This window comes from Rutidosis leptorrhynchoides, chromosome 2, assembly GCF_046630445.1.
Source record: "Rutidosis leptorrhynchoides isolate AG116_Rl617_1_P2 chromosome 2, CSIRO_AGI_Rlap_v1, whole genome shotgun sequence".
Lineage (NCBI taxonomy): Eukaryota > Viridiplantae > Streptophyta > Magnoliopsida > Asterales > Asteraceae > Rutidosis > Rutidosis leptorrhynchoides.
This window is the reverse complement of record NC_092334.1, coordinates 32,190,751-32,204,820: the sequence shown is the minus strand read 5'-3', so window position 1 is coordinate 32,204,820 and position 14,070 is coordinate 32,190,751.

Here is a 14,070-nt window from a genome sequence, read left to right as displayed (position 1 = left end):
TTTTGATGTTTTAAGTTTATTAAGTCAGCTGTCCTCGTTAGTAACCTACAACTAGTTGTCCACAGTTAGATGTACAGAAATAAATTGATAAATATTATCTTGAATCAATCCACGACCCAGTGTATATGTATCTCAGTATTGATCACAACTCAAACTATATATATTTTGGAATCAACCTCAACCCTGTATAGCTAACTCCAACATTCACATATAGAGTGTCTATGGTTGTTCCGAAATATATATAGATGTGTCGACATGGTAGGTCGAAACATTGTATACGTGTCTATGGTATCTCAAGATTACATAATATACAATACAAGTTGATTAAGTTATGGTTGGAATAGATTTGTTACCAATTTTCACGTAGCTAAAATGAGAAAAATTATCCAATCTTGTTTTACCCATAACTTCTTCATTTTAAATCCGTTTTGAGTGAATCAAATTTCTATAGTTTCATATTGAACTCTATTTTATGAATATAAACAGAAAAAGTATAGGTTTATAGTCTAAAAAATAAGTTACAAGTCGTTTTTGTAAAGGTAGTCATTTCAGTCGAAAGAACGACGTCTAGATGACCATTTTAGAAAACATACTTCCACTTTGAGTTTAACCATAATTTTTGGATATAGTTTCATGTTCATAATAAAAATCATTTTCTCATAATAACAACTTTTAAATCAAAGTTTATCATAGTTTTTAATTAACTAACCCAAAACAGCCCGCGGTGTTACTACGACGGCGTAAATCCGGTTTTACGGTGTTTTTCGTGTTTCCAGGTTTTAAATCATTAAGTTAGCATATCATATAGATATAGAACATGTGTTTAGTTGATTTTAAAAGTCAAGTTAGAAGGATTAACTTTTATTTGCGAACAAGTTTAGAATTAACTAAACTATGTTCTAGTGATTACAAGTTTAAACCTTCGAATAAGATAGCTTTATATGTATGAATTGAATGATGTTATGAACATCATTACTACCTCAAGTTCCTTAGATAAACCTACTGGAAATGAGAAAAATAGATCTAGCTTCAAAGGATCCTTGGATGGCTTGAAAGTTCTTGAAGCAGAATCATGACACGAAAACAATTTCAAGTAAGATTTCCACTCGAAATAAGATTGTTATAGTCATAGAAATTGAATTAAAGTTTGAATATGATTATTACCTTGTATTAGAAAGATAACCTCCTGTAAGTAATAAAGGTTTCTTGATCTTGGATGATTACTTGGAATGGATTTAGAAAACTTGGAAGTAAACTTGCAATCTTGGAAGTATTCTTGATTTTATGAAACTAGAACTTTTGGAATTTATGAAGAACACTTAGAACTTGAAGATAGAACTTGAGAGAGATCAATTATATGAATAAAATTGAAGAATGAAAGTGTTTGTAGGTGTTTTTAGTCGTTGGTGTATGGATTAGATATAAAGGATATGTAATTTTGTTTTCATGTAAATAAGTCATGAATGATTACTCATATTTTTTGTAATTTTATGAGATATTTCATGCTAGTTGCCAAATGATGGTTCCCACATGTGTTAGGTGACTCATATGAGCTGCTAAGAGCTGATCATTGGAGTGTATATACCAATAGTATATACATCTAAAAGCTGTGTATTGTACGAGTACGAATACGGGTGTATACGAGTAGAATTGTTGATGAAACTGAACGAGGATGTAATTGTAAGCATTTTTGTTAAGTAGAAGTATTTTGATAAGTGTCTTGAAGTCTTTCAAAAGTGTATGAATACATATTAAAACACTACATGTATATACATTTTAACTGAGTCGTTAAGTCATCGTTAGTCGTTACATGTAAATGTTGTTTTGAAACCTTTAGGTTAACAATCTTGTTGAATGTTGTTAACCCATTGTTTATTATAACAAATGAGATGTTAAATTGTTATATTATCATGATATTATGATATATAATATATCTTAGTATGATATATATACAGTTAAATTTCGTTACAACGATAATCGTTACATATATGTCTCGTTTCGAAATCATTAAGTTAGTAGTCTTATTTTTACATATGTATTTCATTGTTAATACACTTAATAATATATTTACTTATCATTTAACATAATTAACCAAGTGTATCAATATCTTAATATGATTCATATGTACCTAGTAAGACGTTGTTATAACGATAATCGTTATATATATCGTTTTCGAGTTTCTTAAATTAATAGTCTCATTTTTTATGTATATAACTCATTGTTAAAATACCTAATGAGATACATACTTATAATAAAATCATGTTAACTATATATATAACCATATATATGTCATCGTATAGTTTTTACATGTTTTAACGTTCGTGAATCACCGGTCAACTTGGGTGGTCAATTGTCTATATGAAACCTATTTCAATTAATCAAGTCTTAACAAGTTTGATTGCTTAACATGTTGGAAACACTTAATCATGTAAATAACAATTTCATTTAATATATATATAAACATGGAAAAGTTCGGGTCACTACAATACCTACCCGTTAAATAAATTTCGTCCCGAAATTTTAAGCTGTTGAAGGTGTTGACAAATCTTCTGGAAATAGATGCGGGTATTTCTTCTTCATCTGATCTTCACGCTCCCAGGTGAACTCGGGTCCTCTACGAGCATTCCATCGAACCTTAACAATTGGTATCTTGTTTTGCTTAAGTCTTTTAACCTCACGATCCATTATTTCGACGGGTTCTTCGATGAATTGAAGTTTTTCGTTGATTTGGATTTCATCTAACGGAATAGTGAGATCTTCTTTAGTAAAACATTTCTTCAAATTCGAGACGTGGAAAGTGTTATGTACAGCCGCGAGTTGTTGAGGTAACTCAAGTCGGTAAGCTACTGGTCCGACACGATCAATAATCTTGAATGGTCCAATATACCTTGGATTTAATTTCCCTCGTTTACCAAATCGAACAACGCCTTTCCAAGGTGCAACTTTAAGCATGACCATCTCTCCAATTTCAAATTCTATATCTTTTCTTTTAATGTCAGCGTAGCTCTTTTGTCGACTTTGGGCGGTTTTCAACCGTTGTTGAATTTGGATGATCTTCTCGGTAGTTTCTTTTATAATCTCTGGACCCGTAATCTGTCTATCCTCCACTTCACTCCAACAAATCGGAGACCTGCACTTTCTACCATAAAGTGCTTCAAACGGCGCCATCTCAATGCTTGAATGGTAGCTGTTGTTGTAGGAAAATTCTGCTAACGGTAGATGCCGATCCCAACTGTTTCCGAAATCAATAACATATGCTCGTAGCATGTCTTCAAGCGTTTGTATCGTCCTTTCGCTCTGAGCATCAGTTTGTGGATGATAGGCAGTACTCATGTCTAAACGAGTTCCTAATGCTTGCGGTAATGTCTGCCAGAATCTTGAAATAAATCTGCCATCCCTATCAGTGATAATAGAGATTGGTATTCCATGTCTGGAGATGACTTCCTTCAAATACAGTCGTGCTAACTTCTCCATCTTGTCATCTTCTCTTATTGGCAGGAAGTGTGCTGATTTGGTGAGACGATCAACTATTACCCAAATAGTATCAAAACCACTTGCAGTCCTTGACAATTTAGTGATGAAATCCATGGTAATGTTTTCCCATTTCCATTCCGGGATTTCGGGTTGTTGAAGTAGACCTGATGGTTTCTGATGCTCAGCTTTGACCTTAGAACACGTCAAACATTCTCCTACGTATTTAGCAACATCGGCTTTCATACCCGGCCACCAAAAATGTTTCTTGAGATCTTTGTACATCTTCCCCGTTCCAGGATGTATTGAGTATCTGGTTTTATGAACTTCTCTAAGTACCATTTCTCTCATATCTCCAAATTTTGGTACCCAAATCCTTTCAGCCCTATACCGGGTTCCGTCTTCCCGAATATTAAGATGCTTCTCCGATCCTTTGGGTATTTCATCCTTTAAATTTCCCTCTTTTAAAACTCCTTGTTGCGCCTCCTTTATTTGAGTAGTAAGGTTATTATGAATCATTATATTCATAGATTTTACTCGAATGGGTTCTCTGTGCTTCCTGCTCAAGGCATCGGCTACCACATTTGCCTTTCCCGGGTGGTAACGAATCTTAAAGTCGTAATCATTCAATAATTCAATCCACCTACGCTGCCTCATATTCAGTTGTTTCTGATTAAATATGTGTTGAAGACTTTTGTGGTCGGTATATATAATACTTTTGACCCCATATAAGTAGTGCCTCCAAGTCTTTAATGCAAAAACAACCGCGCCTAATTCCAAATCATGCGTCGTATAATTTTGTTCGTGAATCTTCAATTGTCTAGACGCATAAGCAATCACCTTCATTCGTTGCATTAATACACAACCGAGACATTGTTTTGATGCGTCACAATAAATCACAAAATCATCATTCCCTTCAGGCAATGACAATATAGGTGCCGTAGTTAGCTTTTTCTTCAATAACTGGAACGCTTTCTCTTGTTCATCGTTCCATTCAACTTTCTTCCCTTTATGCGTTAATGCAGTCAAGGGTTTTGCTATTCTGGAAAAGTCTTGGATGAACCTTCTGTAGTAACCAGCTAGTCCTAAAAATTGACGTATATGCTTCGGAGTTTTTGGGGTTTCCCACTTTTCAACGGTTTCGATCTTTGCCGGGTCCACCTGGATACCTTCTTTGTTCACTATGTGACCGAGGAATTGAACTTCTTCCAACCAAAATGCACACTTTGAAAACTTAGCGTACAGTTTTTCTTTCCTCAATACTTCTAGCACTTTTCTCAAATGTTCTTCGTGCTCTTGATCATTCTTTGAGTAAATAAGTATGTCATCGATGAAAACAATGACAAACTTGTCAAGATATGGCCCACACACTCGGTTCATAAGGTCCATGAACACAGCTGGTGCGTTAGTCAATCCAAACGGCATAACCATAAACTCGTAATGACCATAACGCGTCCTAAAAGCAGTTTTTGGAATATCATCCTCCTTTACTCGCATTTGATGATATCCAGAACGTAAATCGATCTTCGAATAAACCGACGAGCCTTGTAGTTGATCAAATAAGTCGTCGATTCTCGGTAGTGGGTAGCGGTTCTTGATGGTAAGTTTGTTCAACTCTCGGTAGTCGATACACAACCTGAATGTACCATATTTCTTCTTGACAAACAAAACAGGAGCTCCCCATGGTGATGTGCTTGGTCGAATGAAACCACGCTCTAAAAGTCCTTGTAATTGGCTTTGCAGTTCTTTCATCTCGCTGGGTGCGAGTCTGTAAGGAGCACGAGCTATTGGTGCAGCTCCTGGTACAAGATCTATTTGAAATTCAACGGATCGATGTGGGGGTAATCCCGGTAATTCTTTCGGAAATACATCGGGAAATTATTTTGCAATGGGAACATCATTGATGCTCTTTTCTTCAGTTTGTACTTTCTCGACATGTGCTAGAACAGCATAGCAACCTTTTCTTATTAGTTTTTGTGCCTTCAAATTACTAATAAGATGTAGCTTCGTGTTGCCCTTTTCTCCGTACACCATTAAGGGTTTTCCTTTTTCTCGTATAATGCGAATTGCATTTTTGTAACAAACGATCTCTGCTTTCACTTCTTTCAACCAGTTCATATCGATTATCACATCAAAACTCCCTAACTCTACTGGTATCAAATCAATCTTAAATGTTTCGCTAACCAGTTTAATTTCTCGATTCCGACATATATTATCTGCTGAAATTAATTTACCATTTGCTAATTCGAGTAAAAATTTACTATCCAAAGGCGTCAATGGACAACTTAATTTAGCACAAAAATCTCTACTCATATAGCTTCTATCCGCACCCGAATCAAATAAAACGTAAGCAGATTTATTGTCAATAAGAAACGTACCCGTAACAAGCTCCGGGTCTTCATGTGCCTCTGCCGCATTAATATTGAAAACTCTTCCGCGGCCTTGTCCATTCGTGTTCTCCTGGTTCGGGCAATTTCTAATAATGTGGCCCGGTTTTCCACATTTATAACAAACTACATTGGTATAACTTGCTCCGACACTACTTGCTCCGCCATTACTCGTTCCGACACCATTTGTTCCTTTCGTTCTATTAACCCCTGGTCCGTAGACCTCACACTTCGCCGCGCTATGACCATTTCTTTTACACTTGTTACAAAATTTGGTGCAGAACCCCGAGTGATACTTTTCACACCTTTGGCATAGCTGCTTCTGATTGTTGTTGTTGTTGCGGTTGTTATTGTTGTTGGGATGATTGTTGTAGTTGCTGTTGTTGTTGTTGTTGTTGTTGTTGTTGTTGTTGTTGTTGTTGTTGTTGTTGTTGTTGTTGTTGTTGTTGTTGTTGTTGTTGTTGTTGTTGTTGTTGTTGTTGTTGTTGTTGTTGTTGTTGTTGTTGTTGTTGTTGTTGGGCCGTTTGTTATAGTTGCGATTGATGTTGCGATTGTTGGGATAATTGTTGCGATTATTATTGTAATTGCTGTTGTTGCTGTATTGGTGATTCTTATCACCGTTTTCCTCCCACTTTCTTTTGACTTGCTTCACATTGGCCTCTTCAGCCGTCTGTTCTTTAATTCTTTCCTCAATCTGGTTCACTAGTTTGTGAGCCATTCTACATGCCTGTTGTATGGAGGCGGGCTCGTGTGAACTTATATCTTCTTGGATTCTTTCCGGTAATCCTTTCACAAACGCGTCGATCTTCTCTTCCTCATCTTCGAACGCTCCCGGACACAATAGGCACAATTCTGTGAATCGTATTTCGTACGTGGTAATATCAAATCCTTGGGTTCGTAACCCTCTAAGTTCTGTCTTGAGCTTATTGACCTCGGTTCTGGGACGGTACTTCTCGTTCATCAAGTGCTTGAATGCTGACCACGGTAGTGCGTACGCATCGTCTTGTCCCACTTGCTCTAGATAGGTATTCCACCATGTTAACGCAGAACCTGTGAAGGTATGCGTAGCGTACTTTACTTTGTCCTCTTCAGTACACTTACTTATGGCAAACACCGATTCGACCTTCTCGATCCACCGTTTCAATCCGATCGGTCCTTCGGTTCCATCAAATTCCAAAGGTTTGCAGGCAGTGAATTCTTTGTAGGTGCATCCTACACGATTTCCTATACTGCTAGATCCAAGGTTATTGTTGGTATGTAGCGCAGCCTGTACTGCGGCTATGTTTGAAGCTAGAAAAGTACGAAATTCCTCTTCATTCATATTCACGGTGTGTCGAGTAGTCGGTGCCATTTCCTTCAAAATAGTCAAATGGAACAAGTTAATCATACAGAATATTAAGAGTAGTTAATAGTATTTCGTAGCATAATATGAACTCATTTATAAAAGCTTTTTCTTCATATTAGCGTTTTATAAGTTTAAATTCGGGTAGTACCTACCCGTTAAGTTCATACTTAGTGTAGTGACCCGAACTTTTCCATGTTTATATATATATTAATTGAGATTGATATTTACATGATTAAATGTTTCCAACATGTTAAGCAATCAAACTTGTTAAGACTTGATTAATTGAAATATGTTTCATATAGACAATTGACCACCCAAGTTGACCGGCGATTCACGAACGTTAAAACTTGTAAAAACGACATGACGATATATATATGGATATACATATGGTTAACATGAGATTATGATAAGTAAGTATCTCCATAAGTATATTAACAATGAGTTATATACATATAAACAAGACTACTAACTTAAGGATTTCGAAACGAGACATATATGTAACGATTATCGTTGTAACGACATTTAAATGTATATATATCATATTAAGATATATTAATATATCATAATATCATGATAATATAATAATTTAACATCTCATTAGATATAATAAATAATGGGTTAACAACATTAATTGAGATCGTTAACTTAAAGGTTTCAAAACAACACTTACATGTAACGACTAACGATGACTTAACGACTCAGTTAAAATGTATATACATGTAGTGTATTTAGATGTATTAAAATACTTTTGGAAGACTTCAAGACATATATCAAAACACTCATACTTAACGAAAATGGTTACAGTTACTTTCCCATTCTTTTCTTTCATCAAGAATTCTAGTCGTATTCTTACCCGTATTATACACAGCTTCAAAACGTACTTACTATGGGTATATACCAATAGGAACTAGCATGGGATTCCACTCTTGATTATGTCATGTATGACTAATCAATTTTAACTTCTACCATGAGCTAGTCAACTAACTAGAACTCCTTTTAACCCCACTCACCACTCACCAATTACCACTCATCATTCACTCCATTTCACTTCCAATTCTCTTTCTAATTCTCTCTCAACACACCCACACTATTATGAACGTATTTTTCCAGTAGTTAATCATCGTCTTCATCAAAAATCAGTTCAAGAATCAAGCTATAATCATCATAGGAAGAACACTTCAAGAACACTTCAAAAATCCCTTCAAGTTTACTAATTTACTTCCAAGCTTTCTAATCCATTCCAAGTAATCATCTAAGATCAAGAAACCTTTGTTATATACAGTAGGTTATCTTTCTTATTCAAGGTAATATTCATATTCAAACTTTGATTCAATTTCTATAACTATAAACTATCTTAATTCGAGTAAAAATCTTACTTGAACTTGTTTTTGTGTCATGATCCTACTTCAAGAACTTTCAAGCCATCCAAGATTCTTTGAAACTAGATCATTTCTTGTCACTTCCAGTAGGTTTACCTACTAAACTTGAGGTAGTAATGATGTTCATAACATCATTCGATTCATATATATAAAACTATCTTATTCGAAGGTTTAAACTCGTAATCACTAGAACATAGTTTAGTTAATTCTAAACTTGTTCGCAAACAAAAGTTAATCCTTCTAACTTGACTTTTAAAATTAACTAAACACATGTTCTATATCTATATGATATGCTAACTTAATGATTTAAAACCTGGAAACACGAAAAACACCGTAAAACCGGATTTACGCCGTCGTAGTAACACCGCGGGCTGTTTTGGGTTAGTTAATTAAAAACTATGTAAACTTTGATTTAAAAGTTGTTATTCTGAGAAAATTATTTTTATTATGAACATGAAACTATATCCAAAAATTATGGTTAAACTCAAAGTGGAAGTATGTTTTCTAAAATGGTCATCTAGACGTCGTTCTTTCGACTGAAATGACTACCTTTACAAAAACGACTTGTAACTTATTTTTCCGACTATAAACCTATACTTTTTCTGTTTAGATTCATAAAATAGAGTTCAATATGAAACCATAGCAATTTGATTCACTCAAAACGGATTTAAAATGAAGAAGTTATGGGTAAAACAAGATTGGATAATTTTTCTCATTTTAGCTACTTGAAAATTGGTAACAAATCTATTCCAACCATAACTTAATCAACTTGTATTGTATATTATGTAATCTTGAGATACCATAGACACGTATAGAATGTTTCAACCTATCATGTCGACACATCTATATATATTTCGGAACAACCATAGACACTCTATATGTGAATGTTGGAGTTAGCTATACAGGGTTGAGGTTGATTCCAAAATATATATAGTTTGAGTTGTGATCAATACTGAGATACGTATACACTGGGTCGTGGATTGATTCAAGATAATATTTATCGATTTATTTCTGTACATCTAACTGTGGACAACTAGTTGTAGGTTACTAACGAGGACAGCTGACTTAATAAACTTAAAACATCAAAATATATTAAAAGTGTTGTAAATATATTTTGAACATACTTTAATATATATGTATATATTGTTATAGGTTCGTGAATCAACAGTGGCCAAGTCTTACTTCTCGACGAAGTAAAAAATCTGTGAAAGTGAGTTATAGTCCCACTTTTAAAATCTAATATTTTTGGGATGAGAATACATGCAGGTTTTATAAATGATTTACAAAATAGACACAAGTACGTGAAACTACATTCTATGGTTGAATTATCGAAATCGAATATGCCCTTTTTTATTAAGTCTGGTAATCTAAGAATTAGGGAACAGACACCCTAATTGACGCGAATCCTAAAGATAGATCTATTGGGCCTAACAAACCCCATCCAAAGTACCGGATGCTTTAGTACTTCGAAATTTATATCATATCCGAAGGGTGTCCCGGAATGATGGGGATATTCTTATATATGCATCTTGTAAATGTTGGTTACCAGGTGTTCACCATATGAATGATTTTTATCTCTATGTATGGGATGTGTATTGAAATATGAAATCTTGTGGTCTATTGTTACGATTTGATATATATAGGTTAAACCTATAACTCACCAACATTTTTGTTGACGTTTTAAGCATGTTTATTCTCAGGTGATTATTAAGAGCTTCCGCTGTCGCATACTTAAATAAGGACGAGATTTGGAGTCCATGCTTGTATGATATTGTGTAAAAACTGCATTCAAGAAACTTATTTTGTTGTAACATATTTGTATTGTAAACCATTATGTAATGGTCGTGTGTAAACAGGATATTTTAGATTATCATTATTTGATAATCTACGTAAAGCTTTTTAAACCTTTATTGATGAAATAAAGGTTATGGTTTGTTTTAAAATGAATGTAGTCTTTGAAAAACGTGTCATATAGAGGTCAAAACCTCGCAACGAAATCAATTACTATGGAACGTTTTTAATCAATAAGAACGGGACATTTCAGTTGGTATCAGAGCGTTGGTCTTAGAGAATCAGAATTTTGCATTAGTGTGTCTTATCGAGTTTGTTAGGATGCATTAGTGAGTCTGGACTTCGACCGTGTTTACTTGAAAAATGATTGCTTAACAAATTTTGTGGGAAACTATATATTTTTAACATGTAAATATTATGTGATATATTAATCTCTTAACGCGTTTGATATTATGTGATAGATGTCTACCTCTAGAACAAGTCCCATTAACTCACCTAATAATAATGAAGAGTCAAATGTAAATTGGAATGATTCGTGGACTGATTCACAAGTTCCCGAAGAGGAACCGGAAGAAGAGTCGGAACCGGAAGAAGAGTCGGAACCGGAAGTAGAATCGGAACCGGATGAAGAAATAGAACCGGTGGGGGAAATAATAAAATGGTTAAGTAAAAGAAAATCCTCAACCAACCGACCAAGGTTAATTATGGTCAATGGTGTTTCCGCCAAGGAAGCAAATTATTGGGAGGATTACCAATTCTCCGATGAATCGGATTCCGACGAGAATTCCGATGATGTTATAGAAATTACCCCAACTGAATTTAAAAAGGCAAAAGAAAATAATAAGGGAAAGGGCATAAAAATAGAGAAATCTAATTCCAACCCCGATGAACTTTATATGTATCGTCAACCCCCGAAGTCCTTAAGTTGTAACAATGACCCGGGAACCTCTAAACCACCAGGTTTTTCTAAACCAATGTGGAAAATGACGGCTCGTATTAGGGGAACATCATATATCCCTAGAAACTTGGCAAAACGAACCAAAACCGAAGAAGAAGAAACAAACGAGTCGGAATAAGATAGTTGTATTCGTGTGGTGTAATATATGTAATATAGTGTGCTTATGCTTTATGATATATGTAAAAATTGCTTGTATTAATAAGTATTTTTTTTTATGAATCTAACTCTTGTCTATTTTACAGTATAAAAACACAAAATGGATAGACAACCCAATATTTTAAGAGACCTACCCGGAGACATGATTGATGAAATCTTGTCTAGAGTCAGTCAGAATTCTTCGGCACAACTATTTAAGGTGAGATCAGTTTGTAAGACATTCGAAGAACGTTCCAAGAATGCCTTGGTTTATAAAAGGCTTTCGTTCGAAAGATGGGGGATATCACATTGGGAAATCCATAAGTTACGATGTGTTTACTTTGACGCATATATTGCGGGGAACCCAAATGCTATTTTACGCAATGGGTTAAGAAATTATTTTGACTCAATATATTCGAATATTGGACTTCGTGATTTAGAAAAAGCGGCTAACATGCAACATAAAGAAGCATGTTATGCTTACGGATTAGTAATGTTCGCTTCTCACCAAAGTGAGAACAAGAACATCGGCCTACAACTATTAAACAAAACGTTCCCACAAGTGACGGAGTCGGTAATTGGGGTAAGAAATGAGGTTTTTAGATTGTTACGGGACTGTTGGACATTACGTAACCCTCGTCCCTTTGACGACGTTACAACACGCTGTCTTATCAACGGCCATAACGGTTATGTTCCACAAGACCAAGGATGGGAAGTAATCTTAGTAAAACCAGAATGCATGACTTGTTTCTGGACGTATGAATTACGTGTCTTTATTGCCTTTGCTGAACGACTTGTGTACTAGCTAGAATTATCTTCACAACCATCTTGTATCAAATTTATTGTGTGCTATATTTCATGCTATATGTAAAATAAGCGGTATTGTAAGTTTGTAAAATATTGTGTAAAAGTTTGAACGCGAAATATTATTATAATCAGTTTTTCATATAGAATTGTAGTAGTTGAATTGTATATTAGCTACTAAGTATGAACTTAACGGGTAGGTACTACCCGAATTTAAACTTATAAAACGCTAATATGAAGAAAAAGCTTTTATAAATGAGTTCATATTATGCTACGAAATACTATTAACTACTCTTAATATTCTGTATGATTAACTTGTTCCATTTGACTATTTTGAAGGAAATGGCACCGACTACTCGACACACCGTGAATATGAATGAAGAGGAATTCTGTACTTTTCTAGCTTCAAACATAGCCGCAGTACAGGCTGCGCTACATACCAACAATAACCGTGGATCTAGCAGTACAGGAAATCGTGTAGGATGCACCTACAAAGAATTCACTGCCTGCAAACCTTTGGAATTTGATGGAACCGAAGGACCGATCGGATTGAAACGATGGACCGAGAAGGTCGAATCGGTGTTTGCCATAAGTAAGTGTACTGAAGAGGACAAAGTGAAGTACGCTACGCATACCTTCACAGGTTCTGCGTTAACATGGTGGAATACCTATCTAGATCAAGTGGGACAAGACGATGCGTACGCACTACCGTGGTCAGCATTCAAGCACTTAATGAACGAGAAGTACCGTCCCAGAACCGAGGTCAATAAGCTCAAGACAGAACTTAGAGGGTTACGAACCCAAGGATTTGATATTACCACGTACGAAAGACGATTCACAGAATTGTGCCTATTGTGTCCGGGAGCATTCGAAGATGAGGAAGAGAAGATCGACGCGTTTGTGAAAGGATTACCGGAAAGAATCCAAGAAGATATAAGTTCACACGAGCCCGCCTCCATACAACAGGCATGTAGAATGGCTCACAAACTAGTGAACCAGATTGAGGAAAGAATTAAAGAACAGACGGCTGAAGAGGCCAATGTGAAGCAAGTCAAAAGAAAGTGGGAGGAAAACGGTGATAAGAATCACCAATACAACAACAACAGCAATTACAATAATAATCGCAACAATAATCCCAACAATCGCAACATCAATCGCAACTACAACAAACGGCCTAACAACAACAACAACAACAGCAACTACAACAATCATCCTAACAACAATAACAACCGCAACAACAACAACAATCAGAAGCAGCTATGCCAAAGGTGTGAAAAGTATCACTCGGGGTTCTGCACCAAATTTTGCAACAAGTGTAAAAGAAATGGTCATAGCGCGGCGAAGTGTGAGGTCTACGGACCAGGGGTTAACAGAATGAAAGAAACAAATGGTGTCAGAACGAGTAATGGTGGAGCAAGTAGTGTCGAAGCAAGTTATGCCAATGTAGTTTGTTATAAATGTGGAAAACCGGGCCACATTATTAGAAATTGCCCGAACCAGGAGAACACGAATGGACAAGGCCGCGGAAGAGTTTTCAATATTAATGCGGCAGAGACACAGGAAGACCCGGAGCTTGTTACGGGTACGTTTCTTATTGACAATAAATCTGCTTACGTTTTATTTGATTCGGGTGCGGATAGAAGCTATATGAGTAGAGATTTTTGTGCTAAATTAAGTTGTCCATTGACGCCTTTGGATAGTAAATTTTTACTCGAATTAGCAAATGGTAAATTAATTTCAGCAGATAATATATGTCGGAATCGAGAAATTAAACTGGTTAGCGAAACATTTAAGATTGAT